The following is a 25544-nucleotide window of genomic DNA, read 5'->3' as shown; positions in this document are numbered from 1 at the left end:
TAAACTGCCATTTGCTTTAATTTTCCGCCAAAATCTCCGGCGTCTGACGTCAGTTACAACATGAGTCGCTTACCTTGTCCGTCACTTCCGTCACTTACCTCTCCACTTCCCTCTGGACCACAATCTGTGACCGAGGACATTATCAACAACAACAGCAGTCAAGACGAGATCGGGACGCCTGTTTTGTCTGTGGGGACTATGGACATTGGCGAGGAACCTGTCCTAACCGTGACCATCGTGGAAATAGGCAGCAACAACGCCAGAATTACCAAAGGCCGAGCCCACGGTGGGAGCAAGCGGACTGAGACAGGGGGGAAAGGACGCCAGAGTACGCTTCAGGCTGTGGTTTGCCCTCTTCATCAGAACAGGGAAGTGAAAATCACACACACATACACACACCCATTGATGTAGAAAGTGTTTCACACACACACACACACACACACACACACACACACACACACACACACACTTTAATACATCACACTTTGAGCATGAAGAGCAGGTCTCTTTGTCACCAGCTGGTACATATGTACATTTAAATAGCGCGCCTTATAAATCACTGCCCTTGTATAAAATGTTAGTTTGTAACCAGGAAGTAGAATTTCTTGTAGATTCCGGGGCCACCCACTCTGTACTACGCTCAGATTCTCTCTCACCCCAGCCCGTGCTGGGTGAGAAGTTCACTCATTCTGTGTCCGCATCAGGAACCCTACAGAGAGAAAATTTCACCATACCCCTGTGTTGTGTAGACGGACAGGGTAGAAAATTCACACACCAGTTTCTGTGGTCAGACCTGTGCCCTGTCAATTTGCTTGCCAGAGATTTGATGTGCAAACTGAAAATAAGTTTAATCTCCTGCTATAATGGCATCACAATCACGCAATCTGACTATGATTATATGATGGTGAAATATAAGCCCGTGACTCCAGCTCTCGCTTACGGGTGGAAGCTGGAGGAGGGGCCGCTTGTTACAGAATTTATACAAGCGACTCGCAACTGCATGCCTCCAGGTGTCTGTTTTATGGCTCCTGGAGAGTTGAGTTGCACATCTCACTTTTCTCTGCATGGCCCTGATGACAGTTATGAGGAAGAATGGTGCAGAACCGAAAATGATTTACTAACTGTGACATGTATGTTTTGGAGCTCCACATTTGCTGCGCTTGCGATTTCTCTCACTGATGAGCAAAGAAACATGTTTACTATGGATGCATCCGTCCCACATGTTCCCCTGGCAAAAGCTCACAGCTGCCAGTGGGAAGACATGGGAGAATTTATGCACCGGTGCTACCGCGCTTGCGATTGGGAACCTACAGAGGATCCCACAGTGTTGTTTTCTCGAGAAATGAAAGCCTACAGAAAAAACGTGACGCATACAGTCCATTGTGTCCGCTCAGTTGAGCTAGTGAACATAGCTGTCTCACATTGTCTGCTTCAAACGACACCTCCTCTAAACTCCCCACACCCCCTGCTGACAGAGGTGCCAGACAGCCTGTGGGCCTCATCTAAGTATGATGTAGGCCTAATTAAAGATTGTGAGCCTGTGGTAATCACTCCAAAGTCCTCTTTTAGACCATGCCAAAGACAATATCCTCTGAAACAGGAAGCCATAGAGGGAATTACTCCTGTGTTTGAATCCCTGTTAAAGGCTGGAGTAATTATCCCATGCCCCACCTCTCCGGTTCGCACTCCACTGTTCCCTGTGAAGAAAATCAGAGGACCAAATGAGCCTGTTGAGTGGCGGTTTGTGCAGGACTTACAAGCTGTGAACAAGGCTGTGATCCCCAGAGCCCCCGTGGTTCCCAACCCCCACACTATTTTGTCCCAAATACCATCTGATGCTATGTGGTTTACTGTTGCTGACCTGACTAATGCATTCTTCTCTGTTCCAGTTCACCCAGATAGCCAGTTCTGGTTTGCTTTTGAGTTCCAGGGAAAGACTTACACATTCACTCGGTTGTGTCAAGGCTACTGTGAGTCCCCCACGATTTTGAATGCTGCCTTAAGAGACTCCCTGTCAGACTTGATCCTCTCCCAAGGCACAGTGTTACTTCAATATGTCGATGATCTGCTACTATGTGCACCCACACAAGAGCAGTGTCTGGCAGATTCTCTCACTTTACTGACACATTTGCATCACAAGGGCCACAAAGCTAGTAAGTCAAAACAGCAGTTTTGTAAAGAGCAAGTCACATTCTTAGGGCATGTGATTTCTTACAACTCTCACCAGATTTCCTCCAAGAGGGTGGAAGCTGTGATGACCATTCCAAAACCCCACACCAAAAAACAGATGATGTCATTCCTAGGAACCACATCATACTGCCGCAATTTCATTCCACACTACTCCTCTGTGGAGGCTCCACTTACTGCACTCATTCATGGTGCAAGTCTGTCAGCCAATGATCGCATTTCTTGGACACCAGAGGCTGAAGCTGCCTTCACTTCCTTGAAACAGCTGCTGCAAACAGCGCCCGTTTTAGCGCTTCCAGACCCATCCAAACCATACACACAAATGGTGGATGAAAAGAATGGTTTCATGTCTTCTGTTCTTTTACAGCAGCATGGTGATTCACTTCGCCCGGTGGGTTATTACTCTTCCAAGCTTGACCCAGTAGCTGCAGGACTGCCTGGATGCCTACGAGCAGTAGCTGCGTGTGAGAAGGCCGTGCTCGCCTCACGTGACATTGTAGGGTACTCTCCTCTGACAGTGCAGGTACCCCATGCAGTTTCTCTCATTTTGCTGGAGCAGAAAACTTCACACCTTTCTGCAGCTCGCTGGCTCAGGTACTCTTCCATACTGCTTGACATGCCCAACATCACAGTGAAACGATGCACAACACTTAACCCAGCCACTCTTCTCCCCACGCGAGAGGATGGTGAACCACACAGCTGCACTGCTGTATTGGGTGAAACTTGTACACCTCGGATTGACTTGTTAGATGTTCCCATCGAGAACTCTGACATAGTGTTATATGTAGATGGCTCTTCCTCACGTGATTCATGTGGAACTAACCGGGTGGGTTTTGCTGTGTGTTCTGATCATGCCACTCTCGTTTGAGGCTCATTGCCCAGACACTTCTCAGCACAGACTGCAGAACTTGTGGCGCTCACAGAAGCCTGTAAACTTGCGGAGAGTCAGTCGACCACCATCTACACTGACTCTCGCTACGCGTTCGGTGTGGTGCATGATTTTGGCGCCTTGTGGAGGCACAGAAAGTTCCTGAAATCTGATGGGAAGCCCATCCTCAATGCTAACCAGTTAGCAGCGCTTCTGGATGCCATCCTCCTGCCTGCTCGCATTGCTGTAGTGAAGTGTGCAGCACACACAGGTAAAACTGATTCTGTCTCCCAAGGAAATGCAGCCGCCGATGCAGCAGCCAAAGCAGCAGCCGAAGGAGGCCTACCCTTCCAACTTGTCTTGGCACCACTGTCCACAACTAACTAACTAACTAAAAGCCCTCCTCTCAGAAATCATTCCCAGGTGGGGTATTCCGGGGAAAATCATAAGTGATAATGGTACTCACTTTGTGAACCAGGCATTGAAGGAGATCAGCAAGCAACTAGGTTTCAAATTGCAAACACACTGTGCATATCACCCACAATCTGGAGGTGCTGTAGAGAGAATGAACGGCTCCTTAAAATCCAAGCTGGTAAAGTGCTGTGAAGAAACTGGCCTCACATGGCCAAAAGCACTTCCCCTTGTGCTGATGTATGTGCGCACGCGAACCAGACCTCCAGTACACCTCAGCCCTTATGAGGTGTTGTATGGACGAGCCGCCAGAGTGGGGGCAGAACCCCCCAAATGGACTGGCATGTCAACAGAAGTTGTGCAACAGCGAAATGATTGTGTACTGTCAAAATCTCTCCAGGACTCTCTCGCAGGTACACCGAGCAGTAAAAGCAGCCCTGCGCAGGCCAGCAGAAGGACCCCTGCACCCGTTCAAACCAGGAAACTGGGTGCTAGTGAAGGATTTCAGGAGGAGACACTGGAAGGCGAAGCGGTGGCTGGGCCCATTCCAAGTCCTACTGATCACACAAACAGCGGTAAAGGTTGGAGAACGACTGACTTGGATCCACGCCAGCCACTATAAGCTGTTTGGAGGAGAACCACCCAGAACGGATGAGCAACTAGAAAAGACAAACGGGGCAGAATAATCCCCGCACCTCATTCAGGCAGTAGGCAGTCTACCTTCTACCTGCAACAATGCAACAAGCCAGGAAGTAGCTCATCACTGGGGTAGCTCTGATGCCTTTTAGTGGGCTGATGATCGCCCTCTGGTGGAGCCTCTAGAGAGATCAGCAGCTGAACACCATGCCAACATCCAAGGAGGTTCGTGCAACAGAAGGAGCAACCCACGAGCCACGGTGGGTCCTCTGTGCTGCACTTTCATTCCAAACCAACACAGCCTCAGATGACACTGTAACCAGAGCCTTGGAAGGTTTGTGAAAACTGTCATCCAAAACGACAGAGGACTCCGGCATCAATAACCCCTTAGACAGGTGGTTAAACAGACAGTTTGGGAAGTATAAGGCCATAGTGATGTCGTTGCTAATGTCCATAGCCACTTTTATTGCCATTCTCACATTGTTGTCTGATCCCATGCCTCCGAACCCTATTGAGTAGATTAATCACAGTGGCACTGACAAAAGAAAGCGAATCTCCCAAATTGCAGCTTCCCCTATTGCAGGCTGAAGATTACATTGATGATAGCAAAAGTGAGGATGATTGTGATGAGTGAAATTATTTTCCTGACACTGTAAGAATGATGCATATTGTGAAACCTTTTGAGTGTGCAATATTGCTGATGTAATTAACAGAATGTTAGGAAGAGAAATCCTTGGTACTAATGATTGAGATGCAATCAAGAGGGTGGGAACTGTTGTGGGATTTCTCTTTAGTGTATTGTCCTTTAATGTATTGAAATGCTTTCATGTTACTTAGTTTAGTATGTCTGGTTCACACCTCATTCACGCTGGGAAACAGACGGTGAGAAACTGGTGAATGTCTCCCAGGATGCGGAAGCTCACACAGGAAGGCTTGACCCCAAAGTGGGGGAGATTCACACAGGTGATGGAGAGTCTGTCTGTTTAGAGCCAAGGTGTGAACTGCAACTGTAAAAGCCTTTTGTTCTGTGACTGTGTATAAAAAGGACCTGAACTGTTCATTGTTAGAGACGACTTTCATTGCCCCCTGACTGACGTCCCTCCTCATGCATGAGATAGCTGAAATAAAGGTGTTGTTACAACTCATCCCGTCTGCAGGCTTTGATAATTAAAATTTTCACAACAGGTGAATCTGGCATCGATATTTGACAGCAATATAGATAGGCTGGTCTGGCATTGATATTTAACATCACAGTAGAGAGGCTGGTCTGGCATTGATATGTGACATCACAATAGAGAGGTGAAACTGACATTGATATTTAACATCACAGTAGAGAGGCTGGTCTGGCATTGATATGTGACATCACAATAGAGAGATTAATCTGGCATTGATATGTGACATGACAATAGAGACGTTCGTTTGACATTGATATGTGACATAACAATATAGAGGTGAATCTGGCATTGATATTTAACATGAATGATGAGAGGCTGGTCTGGCATTGATATGTGACATCACAATAGAGACGTTCGTTTGACATTGATATGTGACATCACAAAATAGAGGTGAATCTGGCATTGATATTTAACATCAATGTAGAGAAGTGAATCTGGCATTGATATGTGACATCACCATAGAGAGGTTAATCTGGCATTAATATGTGACATCACAATAGAGAGGTTCGTTTGACATTGATATGTGACATATCAATAGAGAGGTGAATCTGGCATTGATATTTAACATCAATGTAGAGAAGTGAATCTGGCATTGATATATGAATTCACAATAGAGAGGTGAATCTGGCATTGATATTTAACATCACAGTAGAGAGGTTTGTCTGACAATGATATGTGACATCACAATAGAGAGGTGAATCTGGCATCGATATTTGACATCAATGTAGATAGGCTGGTCTGGCATTGATATTTAACATCACAGTAGAGAGGCTGGTCTGGCATTAATATGTGACATCACAATAGAGCGGTGAATCTGGCATTCATATTTGACATCAATGTAGATAGGTTGGTCTGGCATTGATATTTAACATCACAGTAGAGAGGCTGGTCTGGCATTAATATGTGACATCACCATAGGGAGGCTGGTCTGGCATCGATATGTGACATCACATTATAGAGGTGAACCTGGCATTAATATTTAACATCAATGTAGAGTGGCTGGTCTGGCATTGATATATGACATCACAATATAGAGGTGAATCTGGCATCGATATATGACATCACAATATAGAGGTGAATATGGCATTGATATTTAACATCACAGTAGAGAGGTTCGTCTGTCATTGATATGTGACATCACAATACAGAGGTGAATCTGGCATTGATATTCAAGATCAATGTAGAGAGGCTTGTCTGGCATTGATATGTGACATCACAATAGAGAGGTTCGTTTGACATTGATATGTGACATCACAATATAGTGGTTAATCTGGCATCGATATTCAACATCAATGTAGAGAGACTGGTCTGGCATTGATATATGACATCACAATATAGAGGTGAATCTGGCATTGATATTTAACATCACAGTAGAGAGTTTGGTCTGGCATTGATATGTGACATCACAATAGAGACATTCGATTGACACTGATATGTGACATCACAATAGAGACGTTCGTTTGACACTGATATGTGACATCAAAATAGATACGTTAGTCTGACATTGATATGTGACATCACAATAGAGAGTTGAATCTGGCATTTCTATTTAACGTCAATGATGAGAGGTTCGTTGGACACTGATATGTGACATATCAATAGAGAGGTGAATCTGGCATCGATATTCAACATCAATGTAGAGAGGCTGGTCTGGCATTGATATATGAATTCACAATAGAGAGGTGAATCTGGCATGGACATTTAACATCACAGTAGAGAGGTTCGTCTGACATTGATATGTGACATCACAATAGAGAGGTGAATCTGGCATCGATATTTGACATCAATGTAGATAGGCTGGTCTGCAATTGATATTTAACATCACAGTAGAGAGGCTGGTCTGGCATTAATATGTGACATCACAATAGAGAGGTGAATCTGGTATTGATATTTAACATCAATGTAGAGAGGCTGGTCTGGTATTGATATGTGACATCACAATATAGAGGTGAATCTAGCATTGATATTTAACATCACAGTAGAGAGGTTCGTCTTACATTGATATGTTACATCACATTATAGAGGTGAATCTGGCATTGATATTTAACATCAATGTAGAGAGGCTGGTCTGGCATTGATATATGACATCACAATATAGAGGTGAATCTGGCATCGATATATGACATCACAATATAGAGGTGAATATGGCATTGATATTTAACATCACAGTAGAGAGGTTCGTCTGACATTGATATGTGACATCACAATAGAGAGGTGAATCTGTCATCGATATTCAACATCAATGTAGAGAGGCTTGTCTGGCATTGATATGTGACATCAAAATAGAGAGGTTCGTTTGACATTGATATGTGACATCACATTAGAGACGTGAATCTGGCATCGGTATTCAACATCAATGTAGAGAGGCTGGTCTGGCATTGATATATGACATCACAGTATAGAGGTGAATCTGGCATTGATATTTAACATCACAGTAGAGAGGCTGGTCTGGCATTGATATGTGACATCACAATAGAGACATTCGATTGACACTAATATGTGACATCACAATAGAGATGTTCGTTTGACACTGATATGTGACATCACAATAGATACGTTAGTCTGACATTGATATGTGACATCACAATATAGAGGTGAATCTAGCATTGATATTTAACATCACAGTAGAGAGGTTCGTCTGACATTGATATGTGAGATCACAATAGAGAGGTGAATCTGGCATTGATATTTAACATCAATGTAGAGAGGCTGGTCTGGCATTGATATATGACATCAGAAAATAGAGGTTAAACTGGCATTGATATGAGACATCTCCATAGAGAGGTGAATCTGGCATTGATATGTGACATCACAATAGAGAGGTTCGGTTGACATTGATATGTGACATCACAATAGAGAGGTGAATCTGGCATTGATATTTAACATCAATGTAGATAGGCTGGTCTGGCATTGATATGTGACATCACAATACAGAGTTGAATCTGGCATTGATATTTAACATCAATGTAGAGAGGCTGGTCTGGCATTGATATATGACATCACAATATAGAGGTGAATCTGGCATCGATATATGAAATCACAATATAGAGGTGAATATGGCATTGATATTTAACATCACAGTAGAGAGGTTCGTCAGACATTGATATGTGACATCACAATAGAGAGGTGAATCTGGCATTGACATTTAACATCAATGTAGATAGGCTGGTCTGGCATTGATATGTGACATCACAATACAGAGTTGAATCTGGCATTGATATTTAACATCAATGTAGAGAGGCTGGTCTGGCATTGATATATGACATCACAATATAGAGGTGAATCTGGCATCGATATATGAAATCACAATATAGAGGTGAATATGGCATTGATATTTAACATCACAGTAGAGAGGTTCGTCAGACATTGATATATGACATCACAATATAGAGGTGAATCTGGCATCGATATTCAACATCAATGTAGAGAGGCTTGTCTGGCATTGATATGTGACATCACAATAGAGAGGTTCGTTTGACATTGATATGTGACATCACAGTAGAGAGGTGAATCTGGCATTGATATTTAACATCACAGTAGATAGGTTCGTCTGACATTGATATGTGACATCACAGTAGAGAGGTGAATCGGGCATTGATATTTAACATCACAGTAGATAGGTTCGTCTGACATTGATATGTGACATCACAGTAGAGAGGTGAATCTGGCATTGATATGTGACATCACAGTAGATATGTTCGTTTGACATTGATATGTGACATCACAGTAGATAGGTTCGTCTGACATTGATATGTGACATCACAGTAGAGAGGTGAATCTGGCATTGATATGTGACATCACAATAGAGAGGTGAATCAGGCATTGATATTTAACATCAATGTAGAGAGACTGGTCTGGCATTGATATGTGACATCACAATAGAGAGGTGAATCAGGCATTGATAATAATAATAATAATAAACTTTATTTATAAAGCACACTTAAAAACCAAGGGTATGCCAAGGTGCTTAACAAGTAACATAAGGAATAGAAGGAAAATAATAGAAATAGGACCAAAGCAAGTACTAAGTATGCAAGCAGGTAGCTGTCACTGATACATAGGAAAGCAACAGGTACAGAGCAAACAAGAAATTAAATGAGCATAAAAGTGCATAATATAAAATCATAAAAGAAATATTAACTAGAGGGAAAGGCAAGATTGAATAAGTGGGTTTTTAGTCTTGATTTGAACAATGCAATAGAATCAGATGCACGGAGGTCGAGAGGAAGGGTATTCCACAGTACCGGGGCAGCCAGAGCAAACGCACGGTCACCCCGGGACTTCAGCCGAGATCTGGGTTGGATCAGAAGTTGTTGAGTGGCAGATCTAAGTGTTCTAGCAGGAGTATGTGGTTTGAGAAGTTCACTAAGATAACTTGGCGCCAATTTATTAATAGTTTTGAATGTAAGGAGTAGTATTTTAAATTGAATACGGTACCTTATGGACAGCCAATGCAAGCTAGCTAGAACAGGAGTAATAGGGGAAAACTTCCTGGTACCAGTCAAGAGGCGGGCTGCTGCATTTTGGACTGTTTGCAGTCTAAGAAGAAGAGAAGAGGGAAGACCGTAGTACAAGGAGTTACAATAATCCAGCCTGGAGGTCACAAAAGCGTGAATAAGCTTCTCCAGGTCCTCATGTGGAACATAATGCCTAGCCTTAGAGATAAGGTGCAGTTGGTGGAAGCTAGATCTCACTACAGCAGATACTTGCTTATTGAGTTTGAGCGAGCTATCCAGCAGTACACCCAAGTTACTGACATAGTCACAAGAAAAATTAGCAAAGGAACCCAGGGCAGCACAGAGTCGGGCACGAGGGATTTTAGTATTGAACACCACAATCTCAGTCTTCTTATCATTTAACACAAGAGAATTACTCAGGAACCATTCTTTGACCTCCCGCATACATTCTTGAAAGTAGTGTAGGGACACAGCAAGGTCGTCAGTAAGTTTAAAATAGATCTGTATGTCATCGGCGTAACAGTGGAAGGCGATATTGTATTTTTCAAAGATTGCGCCTAGAGGGAGCAAATACAATGAAAATAGAATAGGGCCTAAAACTGATCCTTGAGGCACACCACAAGAGACCGGAGCGGAGGAAGAGGAGAAGGTGCCTAAGTTAACTGAAAAGGATCTATCAGCGAGGTATGATTTAAACCAGTCGAGGGCAGTGCCTCTAATACCCACAGTGTGCTCAAGTCTTAGTAATAAAATGTTATGGTCCACCATATCAAAGGCCGAAGAGAGGTCGAGTAAAACTAGGACCATAGAGCGTCCAGTATCAGTGATTACAAGAATATCATTAAGAACTCTAACCAACGCCGTTTCAGTGCTATGCAATGGCTTAAAGGCAGATTGAAATTTCTCAGCGATATGGTTCGTGTCCAAGTCCACCTGGAGTTGGGAGAGAACTAGTCTCTCCAGGATCTTGGACAAGAACGAAAGCTTAGAGATCGGTCTGTAGTTTGAAAGGTCATAGCAGTCAGAATTTCTTTTTTTAAGAATCGGGTGGACTACAGCATGCTTAAAAGCCAAAGGAACACAGCCTGAGAGCAAGGAAAAGTTCATAAGAAATAGGATACTAGGTCCAATTACATCAAAACAGTCCTTAGCTATGCGAGATGGAAGAATGTCAAGCACAGTATTGGTGTTATTCATTTCAACAACTAGCCGCTTAAGAGACAAAAGTGACACAGGCTCAAACTGGTGAAAAGTTGAAGTGCACTCGGGGATGGGGAGGGGATATAAAATAGGGGGGAGAGAGGACTTAAGAGATGTGATCTTATCTAAAAAGTGAATTTGAAATCGCTCACAGAGAGCCTGAGAATAAATTAAAGACATATCCAGGGAAGGGTTCACCACAGAGTTAAAAATTTTAAATAAGGTACGGGGGTTATGGTCATTGGCCAGGATGATTTTAGACAAGAAGGACGTTTTGGCCGTTTTAGCAGCACTTTGGAATTTTAAGCGGCTAGTCCGTAGCATGTCGAGAGAAACCTGAAGTTTATCTTTTTTCCACCTTCTCTCAGCGCGCCGACACACGCGACGTAAAGCGCGCGTAGTGTCATTAAGCCAACACTGAGAGTAGGTTCTAGGGCGCTTCATTTTAATGGGGGCAACAGTGTCAAGGATTGAAGAAAATAGCGATAACAAGGTATTAGCACAGTCATCAACCGAGCGAAGAGAACAACAGTCAAGAGTGACAGATGCAGAGTCCAAAAAAGACATAGAGAAGTTTGACACCGCTTCAGCATTAATTACACGTAGCGGGCGAAGGGGAGCCGCAGGATGTAGTTCATTAGTGCATAAGCCAGTATCAAATATAACTGGGAAATGATCCGAGATCCCAGCGTCACTTATATCCTTGATACAAATGTCCAGACCATATGAGAAAACCAAGTCCAAAGTATGTCCTTTAAAATGCGTTGGGTCATTAACCCACTGAGCCGGGTTAAAAGAGTCCGTTAAAGCAAGGAAGTCTTTAGCAAATGGGTCATCCTTACAGCAAGTGTGTATGTTAAAATCACCGACAATGAGAACACAACCATACTTAAACAGAACGGAGCCTAGGAGATCAGCAAAGTCCGTGATAAAATATTTGCTATATTTAGGTGGTCGATAAACCACCACGCAGAGTGTGGTCATGGATGCAGTCATCTCCAATAATTGGACTTCAAAGCTAGAGTAGGTAGGTGAGGGTAGCTGCCGAACTGCATATGAATTTTTAAAGACCGAGGCTACGCCGCCACCCCTACCAGTAAGCCTTGGTGAACTAAAAGCGACACAGTCCGATGGAAGAAGTTCAGTAAAAGGGGTAAACTCACCAGGACGAATCCAGGTTTCAGTCAGGAATAAAGCATCAATCCGATTAGTGGAGAGGAAGTCATTTAAGAGAAAAGTCTTATTGACCAGCGACCTGACATTAAGCAATGCCATCCGTATCCTAGGGGCTAAGTCGCCACAGGAGGTGCGTCGTAGGACACTTAGGTTGCTTCGGCAAACGCCGCGTCGGAGCGATGTTATCCAGACCCGAGCAGGAAAACATGCCACAGGAATGGCAGGGTAGACTTCGTGGTCGGCCGAGCAGATCCAGCGGTGAGTGAGCAACTTAGCATCAGAGCGCTCCTGGGACGGAGGGAAAGAAGATAAAATATCCAGGCTGGCATGTGGGTAGCCTGTGGTTCTGGCTTTAAGGTAGACCCTGAGGCGAACGCGACGGCCGCTCCTTCTACCACGTTTCCTATAGCGTTTCTTGTGTAGATTCGGAATAGGTAGATGGAGGAAGCCGGTCGGAAGGTCCGGTCGGGGCGCGGCGGCGACACCCAGGTTCCAGCAAGGATCAGTCCGAGAGGAATAAGAAAGTCTTAGATTTAAAAGTGTTTGCCTGTCGTATGTAATCAGTGCACAGCCATTAGATGAGCATACAACTAAAAGGATAAAAAAATACAATGCCAAGGTACATAAAGAGCGTAGAGAGGGTAAAAAACAGCAGAGCAGATACAGCCGAGGACGGCAAGCCACGTACACCGGCGCCATCTTAGATGATCAGCTGATCATCACTGCCTAACATCAATCTACTGTGATATTTAACATCACAGTAGATAGGTTCGTCTGACATTGATATGTGACATCACAATAGAGAGGTGAATCTGGCATCGACATTCAACATCAATGTAGAGAGACTGGTCTGGCATTGATATATGACATCACAATATAGAGGTGAATCTGGCATTGATATTTAACATCACAGTAGAGAGGCTGGTCTGGCATTGATATGTGACATCACAATAGAGACATTCGATTGACACTAATATGTGACATCACAATAGAGACGTTCGTTTGACACTGATATGTGACATCACAATAGATACATTAGTCTTACATTGATATGTGACATCACAATAAAGAGGTGAATCTGGCATTGATATTTAACGTCAATGACGAGAGATTCGTCTGACATTGATATGTGACATCACAATAGAGAGGTGAATCTGGCATCGATATTTGACATCAATGTAGATAGGCTGGTCTGGCATTGATATTTAACATCACAGTAGAGAGGCTGGTCTGGCATTAATATGAGACATCACAATACAGAGGCTGGTCTGGCATTGATATGTGACATCACAATATAGAGGTGAATCTAGCATTGATATTTAACATCACAGTAGAGAGGTTCGTCTGACATTGATATGTGAGATCACAATAGAGAGGTGAATCTGGCATCGATATTCAACATCAATGTAGAGAGGCTGGTCTGGCATTGATATATGACATCAGAATATAGAGGTTAAACTGGCATTGATATGAGACATCACAATAGAGAGGTGAATCTGGCATTGATATGTGAGATCACAATAGAGAGGTACGGTTGACATTGATATGTGACATCACACTAGAGAGGTGAATCTGGCATTGATATTTAACATCAATGTAGATAGGCTGGTCTGGCATTGATATGTGTTATCACAATACAGAGGTGAATCTAGCATTGATATTTAACATCACAGTAGAGAGGTTCGTCTTACATTGATATGTGACATTACATTATAGAGGTGAATCTGGCATTGACATTTAACATCAATGTAGAGAGGCTGGTCTGGCATTGATATATGACATCACAATATAGAGGTGAATCTGGCATCGATATATGACATCACAATATAGAGGTGAATCTAGCATTGATATTTAACATCACAGTAGAGAGGTTCGTTTGACATTGATATGTGACATCACAGTAGAGAGGTGAATCTGGCATTGATATGTGACATCACAGTAGACATGTTCGTTTGACATTGATATGTGACATCACAGTAGAGAGGTGAATCTGGCATTCATATGTGACATCACAGTAGATATGTTCGTTTGACATTGATATGTGACATCACAGTAGAGAGGTGAATCGGGCATTGATATTTCACATCACAGTAGATAGGTTCGTCTGACATTGATATGTGACATCACAGTAGAGAGGTGAATCTGGCATTGATATGTGACATCACAGTAGACATGTTCGTTTGACATTGATATGTGACATCACAGTAGAGAGGTCAATCTGGCATTCATATGTGACATCACAGTAGATATGTTCGTTTGACATTGATATGTGACATCACAGTAGAGAGGTGAATCGGGCATTGATATTTCACATCACAGTAGATAAGTTCGTCTGACATTGATATGTGACATCACAGTAGAGAGGTGAATCAGGCATTGATATTTAACATCAATGTAGAGAGACTGGTCTGGCACTGATATGTGACATCACAATAGAGAGGTGAATCTGGCATCGATATTCAAAAACAATGTAGAGAGGCTTGTCTGGCATTGATATGTGACATCACAATAGAGAGGTGAATCTGTCATCGATATTCAACATCAATGTAGAGAGGCTTGTCTGGCATTGATATGTGACATCACAATAGAGAGGTGAATCTGTCATCGATATTCAACAACAATGTAGAGAGGCTGGTCTGGCATTGATATGTGACATCACAATAGAGAGGTGACTCTGTCATCGATATTCAACATCAATGTAGAGAGGCTGGTCTGGCATTGATATGTGACATCACAATATAGAGGTGAATCTGGCATTGATATTTAACATCACAGTAGAGAGGCTGGACTGGCATTGATATGTGACATCACAATAGAGACATTTGATTGACAATGATATGTGACATCACAATAGAGACGTTCGTTTGACACTGATATGTGACATCACAATAGATACGTTAGTCTGACATTGATATGTGACATCACAATAGAGAGGTGAATCTGGCATTGATATTTAATGTCAATGATGAGAGGTTCGTCTGACATTGATATGTGAGATCACAATAGAGAGGTGAATCTTTCATCGATATTCAACATCAATGTAGAGAGGCTGGTCTGGCATTGATATATGACATCAGAATATAGAGGTTAATCTGGCATTGATATGTGACATCACAATAGAGAGGTTCGGTTGACATTGATATGTGACATCACAATAGAGAGGTGAATCTGGTATTGATATTTAACATCAATGTAGATAGGCTGGTCTGGCATTGATATATGACATCAGAATATAGAGGTTAATCTGGCATTGATATGTGACATCACAATAGAGAGGTTCGTCTTACATTGACATGTTACATCACATTATAGAGGTGAATCTGGCATTGATATTTAACATCAATGTAGGGAGGCTGGTCTGGGATTGATATATGACATCACAATATAGTGGTGAATCTGGCATCGATATATGACATCACAATATAGAGGTGAATATGGCATTGATATTTAACATCACAGTAGAGAGGTTCGTCTGACATTGATATGTGACATCACAATAGAGAGGTGAATCTGTCATCGATATTCAACATCAATGTAGAGAGGCTTGTCTGGCATTGATATGTGACATCACAATAGAGAGGTTCGTTTTACATTGATATGTGACATCACAATAGAGAGGTGAATCTGTCATCGATATTCAACATCAATGTAGAGAGGCTTGTCTGGCAATGATATGTGACATCACAATGGAGAGGTTCGTTTGACATTGATATGTGACATCACAATAGAGAGGTGAAACTGGCATTGATATGTGACATCACAATAGAGAGGTGAATCTGGCATTGATATTTAACATCACAGTAGATAGGTTCGTCTGACACTGATATGTGACATCACAATATATACGTTAGTCTGACATTGATATGTGACATCACAATAGAGAGGTGAATCTGGCATTGATATTTAACGTCAATGATGAGAGGTTCGTCTGACATTGATATGTGACATCACAATAGAGAGGTGAATATGGCATCGATATTTGACATCAATGTAGATAGGCTGGTCTGGCATTGATATTTAACATCACACTAGAGAGGTGAATCTGGCATTGATATGTGACATCACGGTAGAGAGGTTCATTTGACATTGATATGTGACATCACAATAGAGAGATGATTCTGGCATTGATATTTAACATCAATGTAGAGACGCTGGTCTGGCATTGATATGTGACATCACAATAAAGAGGTGAATCTGGCATTGATATGTGACATCACAGTAGAGAGGTTCGTTTGACATTGACATGTGACATCACAATAGAGAGGTTAATCTGGCATTGATATGTGACATCACAATAGAGAGGTGAATCTGGCATTGATATTTAACATATACAAGTAGAGAGGAGAATCTGGCATTGATATGTGACATCAAAATAGAGAGGTGAATCTGGCATTGATATTTAACATCACAGTAGAGCGGTTAGTCTGACATTGATATGTGACATCACAATAGAGAGATGAATCTGGCATTGATATTTAACATATACAAGTAGAGAGGAGAATCTGGCATTGATATGTGACATCAAAATAGACAGGTGAATCTGGCATTGATATTTAACATCACAATAGAGTGGTTCGTCTGACATTGATATGTGACATCACAATAGAGAGGTGAATCTGGCATTGATACTTAACATCAATGTAGAGAGGCTGGTCTGGCATTGATATTTGACATCACAATAGAGAGCTGAATCAGGCATTGATATTTAACATCACAGTAGATAGGTTCGTCTGACATTGATATGTGACATCACAATAGAGAGGTGAATCTGGCATTGATATTTAACATCAATGTAAAGAGGCTGGTCTGGCATTGATATATGAATTCACAATAGAGAGGTGAATCTGGCGTTGATATTTAACCTTGATGTAGAGAGGCTGGTCTGGCATTGATATATGAATTCACAATAGAGAGGTGAATCAGGCATTGATATTAAACATCACAGTAGAGAGGTTCGTCTGACATTGATATGTGACATCACAATAGAGAGGTGAATCTGGCATTGATATTTAACATCAATGTAGAGAGGCTGGTCTGGCATTGATATGTGACATAACAATAGAGTGGTGAATCTGGCATTGAAATTTAACATCAATGTAGAGAGACTGGTCTGACATTGATATGTGACATGACAATAGAGATGTTCGTTTCACATTGATACGTGACAATCACAATAGAGAGGTGAATCTGGCATTGATATGTGACATCACAGTAGAGAGGTGAATCTGGCATTGATATGTGACATCACAATAGAGAGGTGAATCTGGCATTGATATTTAACATCAATGTAGAGAGACTGGTCTGACATTGATATGTGACATCACAATAGAGAGGTGCGTCTGGCATTAATATGTGACATCACAATAGAGACTTTCGTTTGACATTGATATGTGACATCACAATAGAGAGGTGAATTTTGCATTGATATTTGACATCAATGTAGATAGGCTGGTCTGGCATTGATATTTAACATCACAGTAGAGAGGCTGGTCTGGCATTAATATGTGACATCACAATAGAGAGGTGAATCTGGCATTGATAGTTAATATCAATGTAGAGAGCCTGGTCTGTCATTGATATATGACATCACAATATAGAGGTGAATCTGGCATCGATATATGACATCACAATATAGAGGTGAATATGGCATTGATATTTAACATCAATATAGAGAAGTGAATCTGGCATTGATATGTGACATCACCATAGAGAGGTTAATCTGGCATTGATATTAAACATCAATGTAGAGAAACTGGTCTGGCAATGATTTGTGACATCACAATAGAGAGCTGAATCAGGCATTGATATTTAACATCACAGTAGATAGGTTCGTCTGACATTGATATGTGACATCACAATAGAGAGGTGAATCTGGCATTGATATTTAACATCAATGTAAAGAGGCTGGTCTGGCATTGATATATGAATTCACAATAGAGAGGTGAATCTGGCGTTGATATTTAACCTTGATGTAGAGAGGCTGGTCTGGCATTGATATATGAATTCACAATAGAGAGGTGAATCAGGCATTGATATTAAACATCACAGTAGAGAGGTTCGTCTGACATTGATATGTGACATCACAATAGAGAGGTGAATCTGGCATTGATATTTAACATCAATGTAGAGAGGCTGGTCTGGCATTGATATGTGACATCACAATAGAGTGGTGAATCTGGCATTGATATTTAACATCAATGTAGAGAGACTGGTCTGACATTGATATGTGACATGACAATAGAGATGTTCGTTTGACATTGATACGTGACAATCACAATAGAGAGGTGAATCTGGCATTGATATGTGACATCACAGTAGAGAGGTGAATCTGGCATTGATATGTGACATCACAATAGAGAGGTGAATCTGGCATTGATATTTAACATCAATGTAGAGAGACTGGTCTGACATTGATATGTGACATCACAATAGAGAGGTGCGTCTGGCATTAATATGTGACATCACAATAGAGACTTTCGTTTGACATTGATATGTGACATCACAATAGAGAGGTGAATTTTGCATTGATATTTGACATCAATGTAGATAGGCTGGTCTGGCATTGATATTTAACATCACAGTAGAGAGGCTGGTCTGGCATTAATATGTGACATCACAATAGAGAGGTGAATCTGGCATTGATAGTTAATATCAATGTAGAGAGCCTGGTCTGTCATTGATATATGACATCACAATATAGAGGTGAATCTGGCATCGATATATGACATCACAATATAGAGGTGAATATGGCATTGATATTTAACATCACAGTAGAGAGGTTCGTCTGACATTGATATGTGACATCACAATAGAGAGGTGAATCTGGCATCGATATTTGACATCAATGTAGAGAGACTGGTCTGACATTGATATTTAACATCACAATAGAGAGTTAAATCTGGCATTGATTTTTAACATCAATGTAGAGAGACTGGTCTGACATTGATATTTAACATCACAATAGAGAGGCTGGTCTGGCATTAATATGTGACATCATAATAGAGAGGTGAATCTGTCATCGATATTCAACAACAATGTAGAGAGGCTGGTCTGGCATTGATATGTGACATCACAATAGAGAGGTTCGTTTGACATTGATATGTGACATCACAATAGAGAGGTGAATCTGTCATCGATATTCAACATCAATGTAGAGAGGCTGGTCTGGCATTGATATATGACATCACAATATAGAGGTGAATCTGGCATTGATATTTAACATCACAGTAGAGAGGCTGGACTGGCATTGATATGTGACATCACAATAGAGACATTCGATTGACAATGATATGTGACATCACAATAGAGACGTTCGTTTGACACTGATATGTGACATCACAATAGATACGTTAGTCTGACATTGATATGTGACATCACAATATAGAGGTGAATCTGGCATCGATATATGACATCACAATATAGAGGTGAATCTAGCATTGATATTTAACATCACAGTAGAGAGGTTCGTCTTACATTGATATGTGACATCACAATAGAGAGGTGAATCTGTCATCGATATTCAACATCAATGTAGAGAGGCTTGTCTGGCATTGATATGTGACATCACAATAGAGAGGTTCGTTTGACATTGATATGTGACATCACAAGAGAGAGGTGAATCTGGCATTGATATTTAACGTCAATGATGAGAGGTTCGTCTGACATTGATATGTGACATCACAATAGAGAGGTGAATCTGGCATCGATATTTGACATCAATGTAGATAGGCTGGTCTGGCATTGATATTTAACATCACAGTAGAGAGGCGAATCTGGCATTAATATGTGACATCAAAATAGAGAGGTGAATCTGGCATTGATATTTAACATCACTGTAGAGAGGCTGGTCTGACATTGATATGTGTTATCACAATACAGAGGTGAATCTGGCATTGATATGTGACATCAAATTAGAAACGCGAGTGTGGTATTGATATGTGACATCACAATAGAGAGGTGAATCTGGCATTGATATTTAACATCAATGTAGAGACGCTGGTCTGGCATTGATATGTGACATCACAATAAAGAGGTGAATCTGGCATTGATATGTGACATCACAGTAGAGAGGTTCGTTTGACATTGACATGTGACATCACAATAGAGAGGTTAATCTGGCATTGATATGTGACATCACAATAGAGAGGTGAATCTGGCATTGATATTTAACATATACAAGTAGAGAGGAGAATCTGGCATTGATATGTGACATCAAAATAGAGAGGTGAATCTGGCATTGATATTTAACATCACAGTAGAGCGGTTAGTCTGACATTGATATGTGACATCACAATAGAGAGATGAATCTGGCATTGATATTTAACACCACAGTAGAGCGGTTAGTCTGACATTGATATGTGACATCAAAATAGAGAGTTGAATCTGACATTGATATTTAACATATACAAGTAGAGAGGTGAATCTGGCATTGATATTTAACATCACAATAGAGTGGTTCGTCTGACATTGATATGTGACATCACAATAGAGAGGTGAATCTGGCATTGATATTTAACATATACAAGTAGAGAGGAGAATCTGGCATTGATATGTGACATCACAATAGAGAGGTGAATCTGGCATTGATATTTAACATATACAAGTAGAGAGGAGAATCTGGCATTGATATGTGACATCACAATAGAGAGGTGAATCTGGCATTGATATTTAACATCACAGTAGAGCGGTTAGTCTGACATTGATATGTGACATCACAATAGAGAGATGAATCTGGCATTGATATTTAACATATACAAGTAGAGAGGAGAATCTGGCATTGATATGTGACATCAAAATAGAGAGGTGAATCTGGCATTGATATTTAACATCACAGTAGAGCGGTTAGTCTGACATTGATATGTGACATCAAAATAGAGAGGTGAATCTGACATTGATATTTAACATATACAAGAAGAGAGGTGAATCTGGCATTGATATTTAACATCACAATAGAGTGGTTCGTCTGACATTGATATGTGATATCACAATAGAGCGGTGAATCTGGCATTGATACTTAACATCAATGTAGAGAGGCTGGTCTGGCATTGATATGTGACATCACGATAGAGACGTTCATTTGACATTGATATGTGACATCACAATAGAGAGGTGAATCTGGCATTGATATGTGACATCACCATAGAGAGGTTAATCTGGCATTGATATGTGACATCACAATAGAGAGGTGAATCTGTCATCGATATTCAACATCAATGTAGAGAGGCTGGTCTGGCATTGTTATATGAATTCACAATAGAGAGGTGAATCTGGCATTGATATTTAACATCAATGTAGAGAGACTGGTCTGGCAATGATTTGTGAGATCACAATAGAGAGGTGAATCAGGCATTGATATTTAACATCACAGTAGAGAGGTTCGTCTGACATTGATATGTGACATCACAATAGAGAGGTGAATCTGGCATTGATATTTAACATCAATGTAGAGAGGCTGGTCTGGCATTGATATGTGACATCACAATAGAGTGGTGAATCTGGCATTGATATTTAACATCAATGTAGAGAGACTGGTCTGGCATTGATATGTGACATGACAATAGAGATGTTCGTTTGACATTGATACGTGACAATCACAATAGAGAGGTGAATCTGGCATTGATATGTGACATCACAGTAGAGAGGTGAATCTGGCATTGATATGTGACATCACAATAGAGAGGTGAATCTGGCATTGATATTTAACATCAATGTAGAGAGACTGGTCTGACATTGATATGTGACATCACAATAGAGAGGTGTGTCTGGCATTAATATGTGACATCACAATAGAGACTTTCGTTTGACATTGATATGTGACATCACAATAGAGAGGTGAATTTTGCATTGATATTTAACTTCAATGTAGAGAGGTTCGTCTGACATTGATATGTGACATCACAATAGAGAGGTGAATCTGTCATCGATATGTGACATCACAATAGAGAGGTGAATCTGGCATTGATATGTGACATCACAATAGAGAGGTGAATCTGGCATTCATATTTAACATCAATGTAGAGAGAGTGGTCTGACATTGATATGTGACATCACAATAGAGAGGTTCGTCTGGCATTGATTTGTGACATCACAATAGAGACGTTCGTTTGACATTGATATGTGACATCACAATATAGAGGTGAATTTGGCATTGATATTTAACTTCAATGTAGAGAGGTTCGGCTGACATTGATATGTGACATCACCATAGAGAGGTTAATCTGGCATTGATATGTGACATAACAATAGAGAGGTGAATCTGGCATCGATATTCAACATCAATGTAGAGAGGCTGGTCTGGCATTGATATATGAATTCACAATAGAGAGGTGAATCTGGCATTGATATTTAACATCACAGTAGAGAGGTTCGTCTGACATTGATATGAGACATCACAATAGAGAGGTGAATCTGTCATCGATATTCAGCATCAATGTAGAGAGGCTGGTCTGGCATTGATATGTGACATCACAATAGTGAGGTGAATCTGGCATTGATATTTAACATCAATGTAGAGAGACTGGTCTGACATTGATATGTGACATCACAATAGAGAGGTTCGTCTGGCATTGATATGTGACATCACAATAGAGACGTTCCTTTGACATTGATATGTGACATCACAATAGAGAGGTGAATCTGGCATTGATATGTGACATCACAGTAGAGAGGTGAATCTGGCATTGATATGTGACATCACAATAGAGAGGTGAATCTGGCATTGATATTTAACATCAATGTAGAGAGGCTGGTCTGGCATTGATATATGACATCACAATAGAGAGGTGAATCTGGCATTGATATTCACCATCAATGTAGAGAGGCTGGTCTGGCATTGATATATGACATCACAATAGAGAGGTGAATCTGGCATCGATATTTAACATCACAGTAGAGAGGTGAATCTGGCATTGATATATGACATCACAGCAGTGAGGCGAATCTGGCATTGATATTTGACATGACAATAGAGAGGCGAATCTGGCATTGATATTTGACATCACAACAGAGAGGTGAATCTGGCATTGATATTTAACATCAATGTAGAGAGGATGGTCTGGCATTGATATATGACATCACAATAGAGAGGTGAATCTGGCATTGATATATGACATCACAGCAGAGACTCGAATCTGGCATTGATATTTGACATCACAATAGAGAGGCGAATCTGGCATTGATATTTGACATCACAATAGAGAGGCGAATCTGGCTTTGATATTTGACATCACACCAGTGAGGCGAATCTGGCTTTGATATTTGACATCACAGCAGTGAGGCGAATGTGGCATTGATATTTGACATCACAGCAGTGAAGCGAATCTGGCATTGATATTTGACATGACAATAGAGTGGCGAATCTGCTATTGATATTTGACATCATAATAGAGAGGAGAATCTGGCATTGATATTTGACATCACAATAGAGAGGCGAATCTGGCATTGATATTTGACATCACAATAGAGAGGTGAATCTGGCATTGATATTTGACATCACATCAGAGACGCGAATCTGGCATTGATATTTGGCATCACAATAGAGAGGCGAATCTGGCATTGATATTTGACATCACAATAGAGAGGTGAATCTGGCATTGATATTTGACATCACATCAGAGACGCGAATCTGGCATTGATATTTAACATCAATGTAGAGAGGATGGTCTGGCATTGATATATGACATCACAATAGAGAGGTGAATCTGGCATTGATATATGACATCACAGCAGAGACTCGAATCTGGCATTGATATTTGACATCACAATAGAGAGGCGAATCTGGCATTGATATTTGACATCACAATAGAGAGGCGAATCTGGCTTTGATATTTGACATCACACCAGTGAGGCGAATCTGGCTTTGATATTTGACATCACAGCAGTGAGGCGAATGTGGCATTGATATTTGACATCACAGCAGTGAAGCGAATCTGGCATTGATATTTGACATGACAATAGAGTGGCGAATCTGCTATTGATATTTGACATCATAATAGAGAGGAGAATCTGGCATTGATATTTGACATCACAATAGAGAGGCGAATCTGGCATTGATATTTGACATCACAATAGAGAGGCGAATCTGGCATTGATATTTGGCATCACAATAGAGAGGCGAATCTGGCACTGATATTTGGCATCACAATAGAGAGGCGAATCTGGCATTGATATTTGAAATCACAGCAGAGATGCGAGTCTTGTATTGATATGTGACATCACAATAGAGAGGCGAATCTGGCATTGATATTTGACATCACAGCAGTGAGCCGAATCTCGCATTGATATTTGACATCACAGCAGTGAGGCGAATCTGGCATTGATATTTGACATGACAATAGAGAGGCGAATCTGCTATTGATATTTCACATCATAATAGAGAGGAGAATCTGGCATTGATATTTGACATCACAATAGAGAGGTGAACATGGCATTGATATTTGTCATCACAGCAGTGAGGCGAATCTGGCATTGATATTTGACTTAACAATAGAGAGGCGAATCTGCTATTGATATTTCACTTCATAATAGAGAGGAGAATCTGGCATTGATATGTGACATCAAAACAGAGAGGCGAATCTGGCATTGATATTTGACTTAACAATAGAGAGGTGAATCTGGCATTGATATTTGACTTAACAATAGAGAGGCGAATCTGCTATTGATATTTCACATCATAATAGAGAGGAGAATCTGGCATTGATATTTGACATCACAATAGAGAAGTGAATCTGGCATTGATATTTGACATCACAATGGAGAGGCGAATCTGGCATTGATATTTGGCATCACAATAGAGAGGCGAATCTGGCATTGATATTTGGCATCATAATAGAGAGGCGAATCGGGCATTGATATTTGACATCAGAACAGAGAGGCGAATATGGCATTGATATATGACTTAACAATACAGAGGCGGATCTGGCCTTGATATTTGACATAACAATACAGAGGCGGATCTGGCATTGATATTTGACTTCCCAATAGAGAGGCGAGTCTGCCACTGATGTTTGACATCACAATAGACAGGCGAATCTCACATTGATATGTGACATCAAAACAGAGAGGCGAATCTGGCATTGATATTTGTTTTCACAATAGAGAGGAGAATCTGGTATTGATATTTGACATCACAGCAGAGAGGCGATTCTGGCATTGATATTTGTTTTCACAATAGAGAGGAGAATCTGGTATTGATATTTGACATCACAACAGAGAGGCGAATCTCGCATTGATATTTGACATCTCAATTGAGAGGCGAATCTGGTATTGATATTTGACATGACTAGGGATGGGTATCGTTTAGGTTTTATCCGATACCGGTGCCAAACCGGTACTTTTGAAACGGTGTCGGTGCTTAAACGGTGCTCAAACCGGTGCTTAAGGAATGGAGAGCACAAAATTGGTCCAAAAACCTCTCATGTTCAGCTGTTTTTTTTT

Source organism: Pelmatolapia mariae, linkage group LG13, assembly GCF_036321145.2.
Source record: "Pelmatolapia mariae isolate MD_Pm_ZW linkage group LG13, Pm_UMD_F_2, whole genome shotgun sequence".
Taxonomy (NCBI): domain Eukaryota; kingdom Metazoa; phylum Chordata; class Actinopteri; order Cichliformes; family Cichlidae; genus Pelmatolapia; species Pelmatolapia mariae.
The sequence above is the reverse complement of the archived record's forward strand: the minus strand, read 5'-3'. Positions refer to the sequence as shown.